This window comes from Lithobates pipiens, unplaced genomic scaffold (assembly GCF_037356315.1).
Source record: "Lithobates pipiens isolate NorthernLeopardFrog02 unplaced genomic scaffold, aLitPip1_a1.2 Scaffold_8, whole genome shotgun sequence".
NCBI lineage: Eukaryota > Metazoa > Chordata > Amphibia > Anura > Ranidae > Lithobates > Lithobates pipiens.
In genome coordinates, this window is record NW_027507903.1 from 75,023,675 (window position 1) to 75,041,864 (window position 18,190).

The following is an 18,190-nucleotide window of genomic DNA, read 5'->3' on the forward strand; positions in this document are numbered from 1 at the left end:
TACTTGACCGTTTGTTATAAGCAATACACTCTTTCCATTAATTAACTTTTTACACATAAATGACAACTCCAGCTAAAAAACATTTTTATTTCTAGTTTTGGAATGAGTGCGGGAGGGTTACACTTTCAGTTCCTGAACCTGAAGGAGCTGAAATATAGTATAACATCCCTTCAGCATTTTTTTTTTTTTTTTTTTTTTTTACAATCACCCACTCTAGGATAGGCTTTCTCAAGCTTTTAACCCCAGAGAACCCATAAAATAATTGAAGTCTCCGGGTACCCCTGATAAAAACAAATTCATTGCGATCCAATCAGGGGCAGAGGCAACGGGGCAATTGCCCCCCCCCCCCCAGAAATTAGTTGTGGGTGGGTGAGAGAGGGTGGCTCTGCGTACAGGTGAGAAAGTGGGTGGGTCGGGTGGCTCAATGTGTTTCGGCGGGCAGGAGAGAGAGCGGGCAGGCCGGCTGGCTCGGTGTGTAAAAGGGTGGCCGGCTCGGCGGCAGCTGAGAGGGCAGGCGGTCAGCTGAGCGGTTCAGTGTGTGAGCAGGGGCCTGGCCAATCAGCAAGCCAGTGGATGACATCATCTCTAACCGCCGCCCCCCCCACCTGCCCTGTAGTAACTTCCGCCCTCACTGTGCAGGCAGCAGAGAGATTACATCATCTCTCTGCTGCCTGACTCTGGTTGGGACAAAGCAAGAGACAACCACTTTAGCAGGCAAGTGACAATCCGCAAGGTGTGGCAGGTGATGTGGCAAGTGACAATCCGCAAGGTGTGGCAGGTGATGTGGCAAATGACAACCAGCAACATGTGGCAAGTGACAATCCGCAATGTTTGTGCAGGTGACGTGGCAAGCGACAACCAGCAACATGTGGCAGGTGATGTTGCAAGTGACAACCCGCAATGTGTGGCAGGTGACGTGGCAAGTGACAATTCGCAACATGATGGCAGGTGACGATGGCAAGTGACACACTCAGACTCCCACTGATTCTGCATTATGGTGAGTTGAACCATTTAATTTTATATTACAATGTAATAATAGAAAAATTTGAGCTTCAATCATCCTGACACCGTAACAACCATGGTGCCAGGATGGTTTAAGCGCCAACACCAGGCATTTCCCCGATAAATGGCACACAAAAAAAAAATATTTTGTGGCCGTGCCCCTCCCGAGACTAGACTCTGGATCTGCCTCTGGATTCAATGAGAAAAATGCCCGTACATTGGTGGTCAGTAGGAAGATTCTCACCCTTAGAGTAGTGATCAGAATGACACCCTTACAGACAGCCAAAAGAGAACATTGATGTGATATTGCTGACTTTGCCAAGTGGCGGTGGGCCTGGAACTATGCTGGTAGTGTCAAATCACCACAATCCAATGAACCAATGGTAACCTCTGGAGGGACCCTAGAGTTCTGTGGAACCAAGGTTAAGAATGGCTGCTCTAGGACCAGATTAGAGAATAAGAGAACTACACAGAGTTCACAAAGAGGGAGTGAGGTAGTGGGGAGTAAGGTAGGAATGAGGAGTGCTGAAATGGTTACAACTGCTCCAAATCTTTCACTAGGATTTTATTAGTCACCCTCTAAAAACCTCAGAACATGTTCCTATTACACATTTCACAAACATCGAGTTATAATTTCCTCTTTCCTTCAGTGCTGTCATTTACAAGCCCACACTGGGCTCAGTATCTCACAAAAGTGAGTACACTCCTCACAATTTTGTAAATATTTTATTATATCTTTTCATGTGACAACACTGAAGAAATTACACTTTGCTACAATGTAAAGTAGTGAGTGTACAGCTTGTATAACAGTGTAAATTTGCTGTCCCCTCAAAATAACTCAACACACAGCCATTAATGTCTAAACCATTGGCAACAAAAATGAGTACACCCCTAAGTGGAAATGTCCAAAATGGGCCCAAAGTGTCAATATTTTCAGTGGCCACCATTACTTTCCAGCACTGCCTTAACCCTCTTGGGCACGGAGTTCACCAGAGCTTCACAAATTGCCACTGTAGTCCTCTTCAACATCATGGAGCTGGTTGGATGTTAGAGACCTTGCGCTCCTCCACATTCCATAAGTCGATGCCCCACAAATGCTCAATAGGTTTCAGGTCTGGAGACATGCTTGGCCAGTACATCACCTTTACCCTCAGCTTCTTTAGCAAGTCAGTGGTCGTCTTGGAAGTGTGTTTAGGGTCGTTATGTTGAAATACTGCCCAGCGGCCTAGTCTCCGAAAGGAGAGGATCATGTTCTGCTAGAGTATGTTACAGTACATGTTGGCATTCATGGTTCCCTCAATGAACTGTAGCTCCCTAGTGCCAGCAGCACTCATGCAGCCCCAGACCATGACACTCCCACCACCATGCTTGACTGTAGGCAAGACACACTTGTCTTTGTACTCCCCACCTGGTTGCTGCCACACATGCATGACACCATATGAACTCAATAAGTTTATCTTGGTCTCATCAGACCACAGGACATGGTTACAGTAATCCATTTCCTTAGTCTTCAACAAACTGTTTGCAGGCTTTCTTGTGCATCATCTTTAGAGGATGCTTCCTTCTGGGATGACAGCCATGAAGACCAATTTGATGCAGTGTCTGAGCGGCATATGGTATCAGCACTGACAGGCTGACCCCCACGCCTTCAACCTCTGCAGCAACGCTGGCAGCACTCATACGTCTATTTCCCAAAGACAACCTCTGGATATAATGCTGAGCACGTGTACTCAACTTCTTTGGTCATCCATGGCGAGCCCTGTTTTGAGTGGAACCTGTCCTGTTAATTTGCTGTATGGTCCTGGCCACTGTGCTGCTGCTCAGTTTCAGGGCCTTGTCAATCTTATAGCCTAATGCCGCGTACACACGATCAAACAATCCGGTGGAAATCCCCCCGTGTGTAGCCTCCGGCTGACTTTTTTTTACCCAAAAGTATGGTGGACTTAGAAAGTAGTTTTGCACTCCAATCTTTGTCGGACTCGCATTTCAGCGGACAATCCGGCCGTGTGTGCGCCAGTCCGCCGTACTTTTGAAATGAACGGACTTTTCCCGCCCGGAGAAAAGTCTGCTCATTTTGAGCATGTCTCCAGGTAGCCGGGGCCAGCGAAGGAGGCGTCGCTGGCCCCGTCACCTGGTATGAACTTAAAGGGGAACCCCTACGCCGAAAAAAACGGCGTGGGGTCCCCCCTCATGTCCACATCAGACCCTTACCCGAGCATGCTACCCGGCCGGCCAGGAAAGGGGGGACGAGCGAGAGGATAATGTGACATCATAATGGGCGGGGACATCACCCGGTGATGTCCCTATATAAGTCGCCGCGCGCCGCGTCCCTGCCATTGTGAGCAGAGGCAGCGACGAGGCAACATCTGAAGAGAAGAACAGAAGAAGGCGACAGCGGCGGCAGAAGACCGCCTGTAAAAGAGCTAGAAGAAGGCGCAGTGGCCCGGCAAGAAAAACCGAAGAGGGGGACAAGAACCCCAAAGTCAGAAGAAGAGGGCAGCGGTGAAGAAGAAAGCCGGGCTCCTCCGCTAGCAAAAGAGCTAGCAGAGGATAGCTGAGGAGTCCGGCGAGAAGACCCCCGGAGCTGTGCAATAAACTATTTTAACCCTTTTGTGTTGCGTTTTTTTTTTTACTTTTTTTACTTTTTTTCCACAGGTGAATGGGTAGGGGTACATTGTACCCCATACTCATTCACATAGGGTGGGGGGAGGTATCCGGGGGGCCCCCTTATTAAAGGGGGCTCCCGGATTCCGATAAGCCCCCCCCGCCTGCAGACCCCGACAACCAACGGCCAGGGTTGTCGGGAAGAGGCCCTTGTCCTCATCAACATGGGGACAAGGTGCTTTGGGGTGGGGGGCGCGCGCCCCCCCTTCCCCAAGGCACCCCCCATGTTGAGGGCACGCGGCCTGGTACGGCTCAGGAGGTCCGCCGGGTAGCGTGCTCGGATAAGGGTCTAATGTGGACCTAGGGGGGGACCCCCATGCCGATTTTTCGGCGTAGGGATTCCCCTTTAAGTCCATACCAGGTGACGGGGCCAGCAACGCCTCCTTCGCTGCCCCGGCTACCTGGAGACGTGCTCAAAATGAGCGGACTTTCCTCCGCGTGTGTGGGCGAGTCCGTTCATTTCAAAAGGTACGGCGGATAGTCCGGCGGACTTAGTACGCCGTATTAGTCTGCTGAAAAAGTGCCGTGTGTGGGCAAGTAGCCCGTTCGGAAAGTCCGGCAGACTTAGTTGGCTACGTGTGTACGTGGCATAAGCGATCTTTATGTGAAGCAACAATTCTTTTTTTCAGATCCTCAGAGTTCCTTGTCATGAGGTGCCATGTTGAACTTCCAGTGACCAGTAAGAGAGAGTGAGAGCGATAACACCAAATTTAACACACCTGCTTCCCATTCACACCTGAGACCTTGTAACACTAACGAGTCACATGACACCGGGGAAGAAAAATGGCTAATTGGGCCCAATTTGGACATTTTCCCTTAGGGGTGTACTCACTTTTGTTGCCAGCGTTTAGACATTATTGGCTGTGTGTTGAGTTATTTTGAGGGAGCAGCAAATTTACACTGTTATACAAGCTGTACACTCACTACTTTACATTGTAGCAAAGTATCTTTTCTTCAGTGTTGTCACATGAAAAGATATAATATTAGGATATTTTCTACAGCTTACCTGTAAAATCCTTTTCTTGGAGTACATCATGGGACACAGGGCAGTCATTACTATATGGGTTATACTCCCCCTACTGGTGAATAGACACTGGTAAATCAAACAAGAAGTCCTCCCCTATATATCCTATCCTACACAGGAAGTACCTCAGCTTTGTAGCAAGCAATAAACTATACAGACAAGAAGGGAGGGATCTCTGTGTTCCGTCAGGTACTCAGGAAATTACAAAAACACCCTTGCAGTGGGGCCTAGGAGATAAGGAATAGAGATGAGCTCTGGGGTCCTCCAGACTCATATCTAGCCAGCAATGGCACCACATGGAAGAGAAATGTCACAAGGCTTGAGAAAGAAAATAATTTCTTTACACAAGAAAGGTAAAGGATGATCTGCAAAGCTTTACCTATCAGTCAGAATACTATAGCAGATGTAATACAAAAATGTAACAAAGATGGAAATGCAACCATCTCACAGAGACCTCCAGGCCATCCACAGGAGTGTTTTCTGATGAGAAGGGTTGAAGAAAATCACCAAGCAAGTTCACTGCAGTTAGCTAAAGAAGTAGAAAGCTAAACTGGGGTAAATGTTTCCCGTGACACAATACGACGTGCGCTGCAGAGGAATAACATGCATAGGTGTTGTCCACAAAAGGAAGCCTCTCCTAAAGCCCTTTCACAAAAAAGCCTGCCTAGAATTTGCCAGACTCAGTGGTGAAAAAGAAGAAGACACTGGGACTCTGGAGTGATGAGACCAAGATAAATGTTTTTGGAACTGATGGCTTCAAAATTGTATGGCGAGGTGAGAATTATAAAGAAAAATGCATGGTGCCTACAGTGAAACATGGTGGTAGCAATGTGTCCTCCTGTGGGGCTGCATGAGTGCTGCTGGTGTCGGGGAGCTGCATTTCATTGATAGTATCATGAAGTCACAGATGCACTGCTCTATACTGAAAGAGAAGATGCATCATCACCACTCTGTGCCCTTGGTCGTCGTGTACTTTTCCAACATGACAATGATCTAAAACACACATCTAATAAGGCCACTGTTGCTTTTCTGAAGAAGAACAGGATGAAAGTGATTCAGTGGCCAAGTACGTCTCCTAAGCTGAACCCAATTGGGGAAAACCTATGGGGTATTCTGAAGAGACAATATCACCATCATTCACCATCCAGCATCTAAAAGAGGTCATTCCTGAGGAATGGATAAAGATAGATGTTGCAATGTCACCAACGTGTTCATTCCATGCCTAGAAGGTGCTGTCCTTGCAAATCATGGCGGTCATACAAAATACGAGATGTAGCAGATTTTGTTGCAGGGTGTATTCATATTTGCATCAACTAATTTGAGATTTTGTAATCTAGGTTATATTATTCATTTATTTATTTTTTCAAAATAACTTTTTTTTTTTTTTTTTTTTTTAGGGGAGTGCAAACTGTGCTTCCGCTTTTCTTGCTAGCCAAAAATGACATCCCCAGATGCCCAAAGCATCCCGAGATACACATGTCACGCATGCCTGAAGGCTTTGAGGACAACGTAGAACGCACCGCACATGCGTCATCAGGGAGCCAATTCTAAGAGCCCAGAGGAGGCAGCCAACTTTTCATGATGCAAGCAAATAAGATGGCGGTACAGGACCTGGAGTGTGGCGGCCTTCAGAGAATTACAGCCGAACAACACTGGGTTCACTGGGCGTGCAAATATGTGTTATGAGGATAAACCAGGAAACCAGGTAGGAAGGGTAAGGAAAAAAAAAAATTACTGAGGGGGGTGAAAGTTCTCTTTAAGGGCCGGTTCACACTGCGGGCGATGCGAGGCGACACGACTCACCTCGCCGCAGTGTGACAAGTCGCCCCCGTTCTGTACAATGGAACCGTTCTGAGAGGAGCAACTCGAGTCGCTCCGACTCAGAAAAAAGGTTCCTGTACTACTTCTGGGCGACCTCGGGGCGACTTGCATTGACTTCTATGCAGAAGTCATCTGCAAGTTGCCGCTGAGGTCGCGGCAGGTCGCGGCGAGGCAAGTCGGTGTCGCCTCGCCTGCAGTGTGAACCGGCCCTAAAGCAGAACTAAGCTCTCTTAATCAACATTAACCAATTTAATTTATTGCACTGTTGGCATTAGTTAACCGATTGGAAGGGATATTATATTTACTTGTTTTAAAGTAAACTAAAGCCAAAACTTTTTTTTTTTTTGTTTTGGATAAACGGATTAGAACACCTGTCAGTTTTTATTGCTGTCTGTGCTCCTGTTAAGCAGATTCACCCTCGCGATTTGTCAAAAAAGTCGTTACCAAAAAAGAAAGGGGAAATCTTCCAATGGGGATACTAGTTTTGGTGACCTGGGGGTCCCCCCCAAGGGATTCTCTTAATTTGCAGGGACTTCCTCTGACTTCCTGTGAAGCTATGGGACAGGAAGTGAAGGGAAATCTCCCCCAAAAAAACAGACATGGGTTATGTCCCTCCCTTACTCTATCCAAATATAAAAAAAAAAAAAAAAAAAAAAAAAAAAAAGGTTTTGCCTATAGTTTTACTTTGAACTTCATTTTTTTTTTTATGTTTATTCAGTTGCTTTCTGGTTTCTGCCTGGGCCAAAATGATGTCATGTATCCCAGGAGTCGTCATCGGCATTTTTGTTTCATCTGGGGGGGCGGAGGGGCTTTCTCAGCTAAGAATGCCCTCCTGTCTGCATGTCTGGGCTAAAGGCAGGCGGATCCCAGGAAGTACATACTACATGAATCATCTGCCCATCTCAAGATGGTTGCAACCAGAAATGCTAAGGGGGTGTTTTTCAATGTGATTTCTCAAAAATAAAAAAAAGCATGGACACATGGATGAGTTTGCTTTAAATATTAATACTGAATAAACCACTTGCCGACCAGCTCACGTACATTTACTGCGGTAGGTTTGCGCGCTGCGTGAATCACCGTACTTGTACGACGGCTCGGACGGGAGCCTGCCACCGGCGGAACACTCTTTTTTCCTGCTGCAAACTGCAGGGGTGTGCCCCCAGGCAGGCGGACTCTATGTCCGCCGATGCCCCGCAATCGCCTAGTACAAAGGCAGAATGTTCTGACAGGAGACATGTCAAAGATCTTCTGTTCCCAGTGATCGGGAACAGTGATCTGTCATGTCCCAGTGAGCCCATTCTACCTACAGTTAGAACACACTTAACCCCCGAATTGCCTCCTAGTGTTAACACCTTCCCTGCCAGTGTCATTTATACATTGATCAGTGCATTTTTATAGCAATGATCAATGTAATAATGTTACTGGTCCCCAAAAAGTGTCATTGGTGAACAGATTTGTCCGCCGCAATGTCGCAGTTCTGCTAAAAAAAAATCCCAGATTGCCGCCATTACTAGTAAAAACAGTAAAAAAAAAAAATTAAAAGTCCCTAAATCGATCCCAGTTTGTAGACGCAAAAATGTTCAATCAATATACACCTATTTTATTTACCAAAAATATGTAGAAGAAAATTATATATAAAGGCCTAAACTGATGAATAAATGTGTGTTTTTTTTTTATATTTTTTTGTTGGGGGGGATATGTACTATAGCAAATAGTAAAAAAAAAAAAAAAAAAAAAAAAAAAAAGTTTAAATAATTGCTGCTATTTATTTGTTTATAGCGCAAAAAACAAACAAACTCAGAGGTGATCAAATACCACCAAAAGAAATCTCTATTTGCGGGAAAAAAAAGGATGTAAATTTTGTTTGGTTAAAGTGCAGTGTCGCACAACTGCGCAATTGTTAGTTAAAACGATGCAGTGGCGTATCGCAAAAAATGGCCTGGTCATTAAGGGTCCGTTCACACAGGGGCAACATGACTTGTAGGCGACTTGAGTGAGGCAACTTGGACACGACTTGAGTTAAGATCACAGCGCGACTTGGGACGACTTCAACACGACTTGTGATGACTTCAACCTGACTTGGGACGACTTACAAGTCGCCCCAGGCCAGGCGACTTTTGCCGTGGCCAAGCAGAGAATGAGCTCAAGGGGGAACTCCACTCCAAATTTCTGAAAAAAATTTGGCGTGGGTTCCCCCTCCGAGAGCATACCAGGCCCTTAGGTCTGGTATGGATTCCAAGGGGAACCCCCTACGCCGAAAAAACGGCGTGGGGGCCCCCCCCAGATCCACACCAGACCCTTATCCGAGCACGCTACCCGGCCGGCCAGGAAAGGGGGTGGGGACGAGCGGGCGGCCCCCCCCCCTCCTGAGCCGTACCAGGCCGCGTGCCCTCAACATGGGGGGTGCCTTGGGGGAGGGGGGCGTGCGGCCCCCCACCCCAAAGCACCTTGTCCCCATGTCGATGAGGACAAGGGCCTCTTCCCGACAACCCTGGCCGTTGGTTGTCGGGGTCTGCGGGCGGGGGGCTTATCGGAATCCGGGAGCCCCCTTTAATAAGGGGGCCCCCAGATACCGGCCCCCCACCCTATGTGAATGAGTATGGGGTACAATGTACCCCTACCCATTCACCTGTGAAAATGACCCCGCCCCCTTACCATGTGACATCAACCCATGTGACCAACCCATGTGACATCAACACATGTGACACCGCCCCATTGTCCCTATATAAGTGGCAGCGCAGCGCGTCCCTGGCATTGCGGCCGGAGACCTCGTCGAGTCAACATCTCCAGGAGAAGAAGAAGAAGGAGAAGAACGGAAGGCGGCAGCGGCGATGGCGGCGACAGAAGACTGGGCCACCGCCTGTAAAAGAGCTATAAGAAGGCGCGGTGGCCCGGCAGAAGAACCGAAGAGGGGGACAAGACCCCCGAAGTCGGGAGAAGAGGCCGGCGGCGAGGAAGAAAGCCGGACTCCTCCGCTAGCAAAAGAGCTACAAGAAGATAGCGGAGGAGTCCGGCGAGAAGACCCCCGAAGACGGAAGACCCCCGGAGCTGTGCAATAAAATATTTTTTCCCTGTGTTGTGCTTTTTTTTTTGTACTTTTTTTCACAGGTGAATGGGTAGGGGTACATTGTACCCCATACTCATTCACATAGGGTGGGGGGCCGGTATCCGGGGGCCCCCTTATTAAAGGGGGCTCCCGGATTCCGATAAGCCTCCCGCCCGCAGACCCCGACAACCAACGGCCAGGGTTGTCGGGAAGAGGCCCTTGTCCTCATCGACATGGGGACAAGGTGCTTTGGGGTGGGGGGGCCGCACGCCCCCCCCTCCCCCAAGGCACCCCCCATGTTGAGGGCACGCGGCCTGGTACGGCTCAGGAGGGGGGGGGGGCCCACTCGTCCCCACCCCCTTTCCTGGCCGGCCGGGTAGCGTGCTCGGATAAGGGTCTGGTGTGGATCTGGGGGGGACCCCCACGCCGTTTTTTCGGCGTAGGGGGTTCCCCTTGGAATCCATACCAGACCTAAGGGCCTGGTATGCTCTCGGAGGGGGAACCCACGGCAAATTTTTTTCAGAAATTTGGCGCGGAGTTCCCCCTTCAGAGCTAATAATTCTGTCAAAGTCGCCTCCGTATAGACAGAAATCCGACTTGGAGGCGACCTCCATTGAAATCAATGGGTACCGGTCGCCTACAAGTCGGATTCAAGTAGTACAGGAACTTCTTTTGAAGTCGGAGCGACTTCAGTAGTGTGCATTAAGACAGCTCTCATTCACTTACATTGGTTTTTAAATGTTGTCCGACCTGAGGCGACTTGGGGCGACTTGAAGTCGGATCCCAAGTTGCCCCTGTGTGAATGGACCCTAAGGGGGCAAATCCTTACGGTCCTTAAAGGGTTTGTAAACCATCTTTTTTCACCGGAAGAAACTTCTGACACTGACAGGCCCCCCAGCCCCCGTTTTACTCACCTGAGCCCGTTCATTCCCTTGGCAGAGGCGTGCTCACCTTCTCTGCCCGGGTTCTCGGCTCTTTATTGGATTGATTGATAGCAGCGCAGCCATTGGCTCCCCCTGCTGTCAATTAAATCCAATGATGCAGGCATCGGGGGCGGGGCCGAGTCCGGCATTCTGTGTCTATGCACGCAAATGCACACAAATGCTGGACTCGGGAGCATGCCCGCAAGGTAACCCCCAGGGAGATTGCTTCTCCTAGGGGGTTTACCGATGCAAGGAGGAGCCGCGAGCACCGCCGGGGGACCCCAAAAGACAAGGTTTCCGGGCCACACTGTGCAAAACAAACTGGACAACAGAGGTAAGTATATGTTTGTTATTTTAAAAAAAAGGTTTACAATCACTTTAAGTGGTTAAACAGAATTTTTGGTTTGTGGTGAATAGAGTTTAGTTCCATTTTAAGAGGAAGGGCTACAGCAGAGACTCCAGTGGCGAACACCTTAGGCTTGGTTCACACTGCTGCGACCTGCGTGCGACTTTGAAGCAACTTCAGGGGATTGCCTGTGTAATCATCCTGTAATGTCGGATCCAAACCACATCAATTAAGATAAGGATCTGCCTTGGAGGCAACTTCCATGAAAGTCTATGGGCACAAGTCGGATAGAAGCCACCCTGAAGTAGTACAGGAACCTTTTCTAAAGTTGGAGCGATTTCAGTAGTGCTAATTACAGTAAGACAGCTCTCATTGAGTAAAATGGGATTTCACGTGTCAGGTGACTTGGGGTCTTACAAGACGGACCCCAAGTTGCAGCAGTGTGAACCGAGCATTAAAGTCACATGACATTGAAGTATACTATGCTGTCAATTCACTTCCATGGTCCACAGTAAAAGCAGGGTGGCAATGATGTCACTGTACAGCGTTGTATACATCTGGCTGAGCTGGCACTGGCAGAATCCCTCTGGTGCCATCATTACAGCCACCATGAATGGTTACCTAGGTCAGAACTAAGGCGTTAGGCCCGCTGTATCAAGAATACTGTCTGAAGAGCAATAATGGAAAACATAAGGCTTAAGGTTACAATATTTTCTTGGCTTTTACTATAAAACACGACAAAACCCAAACTGAATGATAGAACATCCCTTGCCTTGGGAAACAAAAGTGCTGTGTTATCTCTCACAGTTAGAAGTACACAGATAATAATCGTTCTAACATTGTGTAATGGAACATCTGCATGGATCAAAACCACGCGGATTACCCCCTATGGTCTAATCAGCTTCTATGACACTAAATGGGTGAATTACATGGAGCAGCGATAAAACGCTGGGTGATCTAACAGAACACACAAACTTATTGCATTATGCTTCAGCAGGCTGCTAGGCAACATGATGAAACTCATGACTCCATCATTACTCACCTTCCTGATAGAATACCAAAATATCTGTCAGCTGACTAAACGCAGCGTGCACGATGATCGACTCAGCGCTGTATGCAGACAGGACGCTGGCGACATAGAAACTGCCATACATTATTAATGAGACAAGTGCATTGGCTAGAAATCCAACACAAAAAAGCTGATGGAAACAGAATTTTTTGGATGCCATCAGAATTTTAAGAGCCCAATATACCAATAATAAAAGGCGAAAGTAACTGTCTGAGTACCAATGTACTAAACAGTGGTCATGTATTATAGAGAAGATACGATCTTCTCAAGTCTAATTAGAGATTGGTATGAAAGCCCTAATCCAGCCCTCAGTGAACACTCAATGTGTGTTTTACACCGTTAGATTTATTTTATTTTATTTACAAACAATCACAGATAATTCTCATCAAGTGCTCATCTCCGCTTAGACTCCTTTCACACTGGGGTGGGGTTGGTGGTAAAACGCCACTATTTTTAGTGGCACTTTCCTGCCAATTTCGCGGCGCTATTTGCCCGCTAGCGGGGCACTTTTACTCCCCGCTAGCGGCCCAGAAAGGGTTAAAACCACCACAAAAGTGCTGCTGCAGCAGCGCTATGCCGGCGGTATAGCCGCGCTTCCCCGCTGATTTCAATGGGCAGGAGTAGTGAAGGAGCGGTGTATACACTGCTGCTAGCAGGACTATTTTTTTAACGGTCCTGCTAGCGCATCACTCCAGTGTGAAAGCCCTCGGGGGTTTCACACTGGAGACACAGCAGCGGCTCTTTTAGGGCGCTTTGCAGTCGCTATTTTTAGCGCTGTAGCACCCGCAAAGCGCCCCAGTGTGAAAGGGGTCTTAGGGTGTTACATGACAACATGAGACCAGGGCATTTAGGTGTGGGTGGAAAGTACAGACAGACTTTTACTGACCGCCAGCAGCGAGGCTGGGCAGTGCCTACCTGTACCTTCCACCAGCACCTAATCTCCAGAGTCTCATGCACCAGGGCTATACACAGTATGCAAAAGTTTATAAAATTTCATGACACTTCTTCTTTAAACCCACATGTTCAGTACAAACAAAAATTTGCACCTAAATATAACAACACTAACAATGGGGCACTAGTCCCCCCACGGACACCAATGATGGAGCAATAGTGCCCCCACAGACACCAATGATGGGGCACTAGTCCCCCCCCAATGGCACCAACGATGGGACACTAGTCCCCCCCACAGACACCAACGATGGGGCACTAGTCCCCCCCACAGACACCGATGGGGCACTAGTCCCCCCCCCCCACGGACACCGATGGGGCACTAGTCCCCCCCCCACGGACACCGATGGGGCACTAGTCCCCCCCCACGGACACCGATGGGGCACTAGTCCCCCCCCACGGACACCGATGGGGCACTAGTCCCCCCCCACGGACACCGATGGGGCACTAGTCCCCCCGCCCACGGACACCGATGGGGCACTAGTCCCCCCCGCCCACGGACAACGATGGGGCACTAGTCCCCCCGCCCACGGACAACGATGGGGCACTAGTCCCCCCGCCCACGGACAACGATGGGGCACTAGTCCCCCCGCCCACGGACACCGATGGGGCACTAGTCCCCCCGCCCACGGACACCGATGGGGCACTAGTCCCCCCGCCCACGGACACCGATGGGGCACTAGTCCCCCCGCCCACGGACACCGATGGGGCACTAGTCCCCCCGCCCACGGACACCGATGGGGCACTAGTCCCCCCGCCCACGGACACCGATGGGGCACTAGTCCCCCCCGCCCACGGACAACGATGGGGCACTAGTCCCCCCCCGCCCCACGGACACCGATGGGGCACTAGTCCCCCCCGCCCCACGGACACCGATGGGGCACTAGTCCCCCCCCCCACGAACACCGATGGGGCACTAGTCCCCCCCCCCACGGACACCGATGGGGCACTAGTCCCCCCCCCCCACGGACACCGATGGGGCACTAGTCCCCCCCCCCACGGACACCGATGGGGCACTAGTCCCCCCCCCACGGACACCGATGGGGCACTAGTCCCCCCCACGGACACCGATGGGGCACTAGCCCCCCCACGGACACCGATGGGGCACCCCCCCCCACGGACACCGATGGGGCACTGCCCCCCCCCCACGGACACCGATGGGGCACTGCCCCCCCCCACGGACACCGATGGGGCACTGGCCCCCCCCCACGGACACTATCCCCGCCCACGGACACCGATGGGGCACTAGTCCCCCCGCCCACGGACACCGATGGGGCACTAGTCCCCCCCCCCACGAACACCGATGGGGCACTAGTCCCCCCCCCCCACGGACACCGATGGGGCACTAGTCCCCCCCCCACGGACACCGATGGGGCACTAGTCCCCCCCCACGGACACCGATGGGGCACTAGTCCCCCCCCCCACGGACACCGATGGGGCACTAGTCCCCCCCCACGGACACCGATGGGGCACTAGTCCCCCCACGGACACCGATGGGGCACTAGCCCCCCCACGGACACCGATGGGGCACCCCCCCCCCCCACGGACACCGATGGGGCACTGGCCCCCCCCCCACGGACACCGATGGGGCACTGCCCCCCCCCACGGACACCCATGGGGCACTGGCCCCCCCCACGGACACCGATGGGGCACTGGCCCCCCCCCACGGACACCGATGGGGCACTAGTCCCCCCGCCCACGGACACCGATGGGGCACTAGTCCCCCCGCCCACGGACACCGATGGGGCACTAGTCCCCCCGCCCACGGACACCGATGGGGCACTAGTCCCCCCGCCCACGGACACCGATGGGGCACTAGTCCCCCCGCCCACGGACACCGATGGGGCACTAGTCCCCCCGCCCACGGACACCGATGGGGCACTAGTCCCCCCCGCCCCACGGACACCGATGGGGCACTAGTCCCCCCCGCCCCACGGACACCGATGGGGCACTAGTCCCCCCCGCCCCACGGACACCGATGGGGCACTAGTCCCCCCCGCCCCACGGACACCGATGGGGCACTAGTCCCCCCCCACGGACACCGATGGGGCACTAGTCCCCCCCCCACGGACACCGATGGGGCACTAGTCCCCCCCGCCCCACGGACACCGATGGGGCACTAGTCCCCCCCCCACGGACACCGATGGGGCACTAGTCCCCCCCCCCCACGGACACCGATGGGGCACTAGTCCCCCCCCCCACGGACACCGATGGGGCACTAGTCCCCCCCCACGGACACCGATGGGGCACTAGTCCCCCCCACGGACACCGATGGGGCACTGGCCCCCCCCCACGGACACCGATGGGGCACTGGCCCCCCCCCCCCACAGACACTGGCCCCCCCACGGACACCGATGGGGCACTGGCCCCCCCCACGGACACCGATGGGGCACTGCCCCCCCCCCACGGACACCGATGGGGCACTGGCCCCCCCCCACGGACACCGATGGGGCACTGGCCCCCCCCCCACGGACACCGATGGGGCACTGCCCCCCCCCCACGGACACCGATGGGGCACTGCCCCCCCCCCCACGGACACCGATGGGGCACTGCCCCCCCCCCACGGACACCGATGGGGCACTGCCCCCCCCCACGGACACCGATGGGGCACTGCCCCCCCCCCACGGACACCGATGGGGCACTGCCCCCCCCCCACGGACACCGATGGGGCACTGCCCCCCCCACGGACACCGATGGGGCACTGCCCCCCCCCCACGGACACCGATGGGGCACTGCCCCCCCCCCACGGACACCGATGGGGCACTGGCCCCCCCACGGACACCGATGGGGCTCTAGTCCCCCCACAGACACCGATGGGGCACTAGTCCCCCCCCCAGACACCGATGGGGCACTAGTCCCCCCCCAGACACCGATGGGGCACTAGTCCCCCCCCAGACACCGATGGGGCACTAGTCCCCCCCCAGACACCGATGGGGCACTAGTCCCCCCCCAGACACCGATGGGGCACTAGTCCCCCCCCAGACACCGATGGGGCACTAGTCCCCCCCAGACACCGATGGGGCACTAGTCCCCCCCAGACACCGATGGGGCACTAGTCCCCCCCAGACACCGATGGGGCACTAGTCCCCCCCCAGACACCGATGGGGCACTAGTCCCCCCCCAGACACCGATGGGGCACTAGTCCCCCCCCAGACACCGATGGGGCACTAGTCCCCCCCCAGACATCGATGGGGCACTAGTCCCCCCATAGACACCAACGATGGGGCACTATTCCTCCTAATAAACACAGATACTATGTATTCTTTTTACTCCCACTGGCCCCAAAGTCTGATACACTGTTCACTCACACAGATGCTGTGGCATTTTCTACTCCCGTTGGCCAAAGTCTGGGCCCCTAAAGCCTGAGGGACAGTAAACTGGTCCTCTGTTAGAGACTTTGGAGATCCAGATCATACATCTGAAGAGGGCATAGGTTGTGCAACATTCCTCAGCTATGCTTTCTACATAAGGTATTATGAATTTAAAGAAAATGAAGGCATATGTAGTTGTAGAGCAGTACATGGACACGCTCCTAACTGCTGCATTCATGTGATGACACAAATATGTTACTTGTGTGTCCTAATTATGTTTCCAAATGCCAGAATTCTATTACACGGAAAATGCAGCCTGGCAACACTGACAAGAGACAAGTCAAGAGTGCAACTTCCATTCACATGCCAAAGATGGAGAGGAAAAGAAAAAAACAGTCCCAGAAGGAGAGATGGCATCTAACCTCTTCATATTGCTATGATTATCCAGTACTGAGGATTGAGTCTATACTGCACCAAGCACAATGTCCAGCGGTTGGGGACAGGCTCACCTAACCTGGCTATAGAGGTCTGCAGCCCTTTGCCTGCCTTCTGTCCTTGGGATGGTTTTTCCATCACCAATCTGAGGCCCTATTGTTCCCAGTGACACCAACAATGAAGCACTATTCTTCTCAGTGACACCAACAATGAAGCACCATTTTTTCCACTGACACCAACAATGAAGCACTATTCCTCCCACTGACACCAACATAGAGGGCACGACTTCCTCCCACTGACACCAACATAGAGGGCACTACTTCCTCCCACTGACACCAACATAGAGGGCACTACTTCCTCCCACTGACACCAACATAGAGGGCACTACTTCCTCCCACTGACACCAACATAGAGGGCACTACTTCCCCCACTGACACCAACATAGAGGGCACTACTTCCCCCACTGACACCAACATAGAGGGCACTACTCCCCCCACTGACACCAACATAGAGGGCACTACTTCCCCCACTGACACCAACACAGGGGCACTACTCCCCCCACTGACACCAACATAGAGGGCACTACTTCCCCCACTGACACCAACACAGGGGCACTACTCCCCCCACTGACACCAACATAGAGGGTACTACTCCCCCTCCCCCCCACTGACACCAACATAGAGGGCACTACTTCCCCCACTGACACCAACATAGAGGGCACTACTCCCCCCCCCACTGACAGCAACACAGAGGGCACTACTCCCCCCCCCCACTGACACCAACACAGGGGGCACTACTTCCCCCCCCACTGACACCAACACAGGGGGCACTACTCCCCCCCCACTGACACCAACACAGGGGGCACTACTCCCCCCCCACTGACACCAACACAGGGGGCACTACTCCCCCCCCCACTGACACCAACACAGGGGGCACTACTCCCCCCCCACTGACACCAACACAGGGGGCACTACTCCCCCCCCACTGACACCAACACAGGGGGCACTACTCCCCCCCCACTGACACCAACACAGGGGGCACTACTCCCCCCCCCCACTGACACCAACACAGGGGGCACTACTCCCCCCCCCACTGACACCAACACAGGGGGCACTACTCCCCCCCACTGACACCAACACAGGGGGCACTACTCCCCCCCCCCACTGACACCAACACAGGGGGCACTACTCCCCCCCCACTGACACCAACACAGGGGGCACTACTCCCCCCCCCACTGACACCAACACAGGGGGCACTACTCCCCCCGCTGACACCAATACAGGGGGCACTACTCCCCCCCACTGATACCAACACAGGGGGCACTACTCCCCCCCCCACTGACACCAACACAGAGGGCACTACTCCCCCCCACTGACACCAACACAGGGGGCACTACTCCCCCCCCCCACTGACACCAACACAGGGGGCACTACTCCCCCCCACTGACACCAACACAGGGGGCACTACTCCCCCCCACTGACACCAATACAGGGGGAACTACTCCCCCCCACTGACACCAATACAGGGGGAACTACTTCCCCCCACTGACACCAATACAGGGGGGAACTACTCCCCCCCACTGACACCAACACAGGGGGCAC

The 18,190-nt window shown here is 53.0% G+C and overlaps 1 protein-coding gene and 1 long non-coding RNA gene across 3 annotated transcripts in view; one reads left to right on the forward strand and one right to left on the reverse strand.

Annotated features, from left to right (window-relative positions):
• Positions 1–18,190, reverse strand: part of MYO5A (myosin VA) — a 285,827-nt gene that overhangs the window by 248,227 nt on the left and 19,410 nt on the right. The gene's annotated exons all lie outside the window — the stretch shown is intronic.
• The window catches only part of LOC143964249 (uncharacterized), a 40,353-nt gene that overhangs the window by 17,027 nt on the left and 5,136 nt on the right, over positions 1–18,190 (forward strand). Inside the window, exons 2-3 of one of the 2 annotated variants that reach the window (XR_013271107.1) lie at positions 840–997; positions 6,088–6,404. This is a non-coding gene — a long non-coding RNA (uncharacterized LOC143964249). The remainder of the gene's footprint in view (positions 1–839; positions 998–6,087; positions 6,405–18,190) is intronic. The other variant, XR_013271106.1, reaches the window with a different exon arrangement.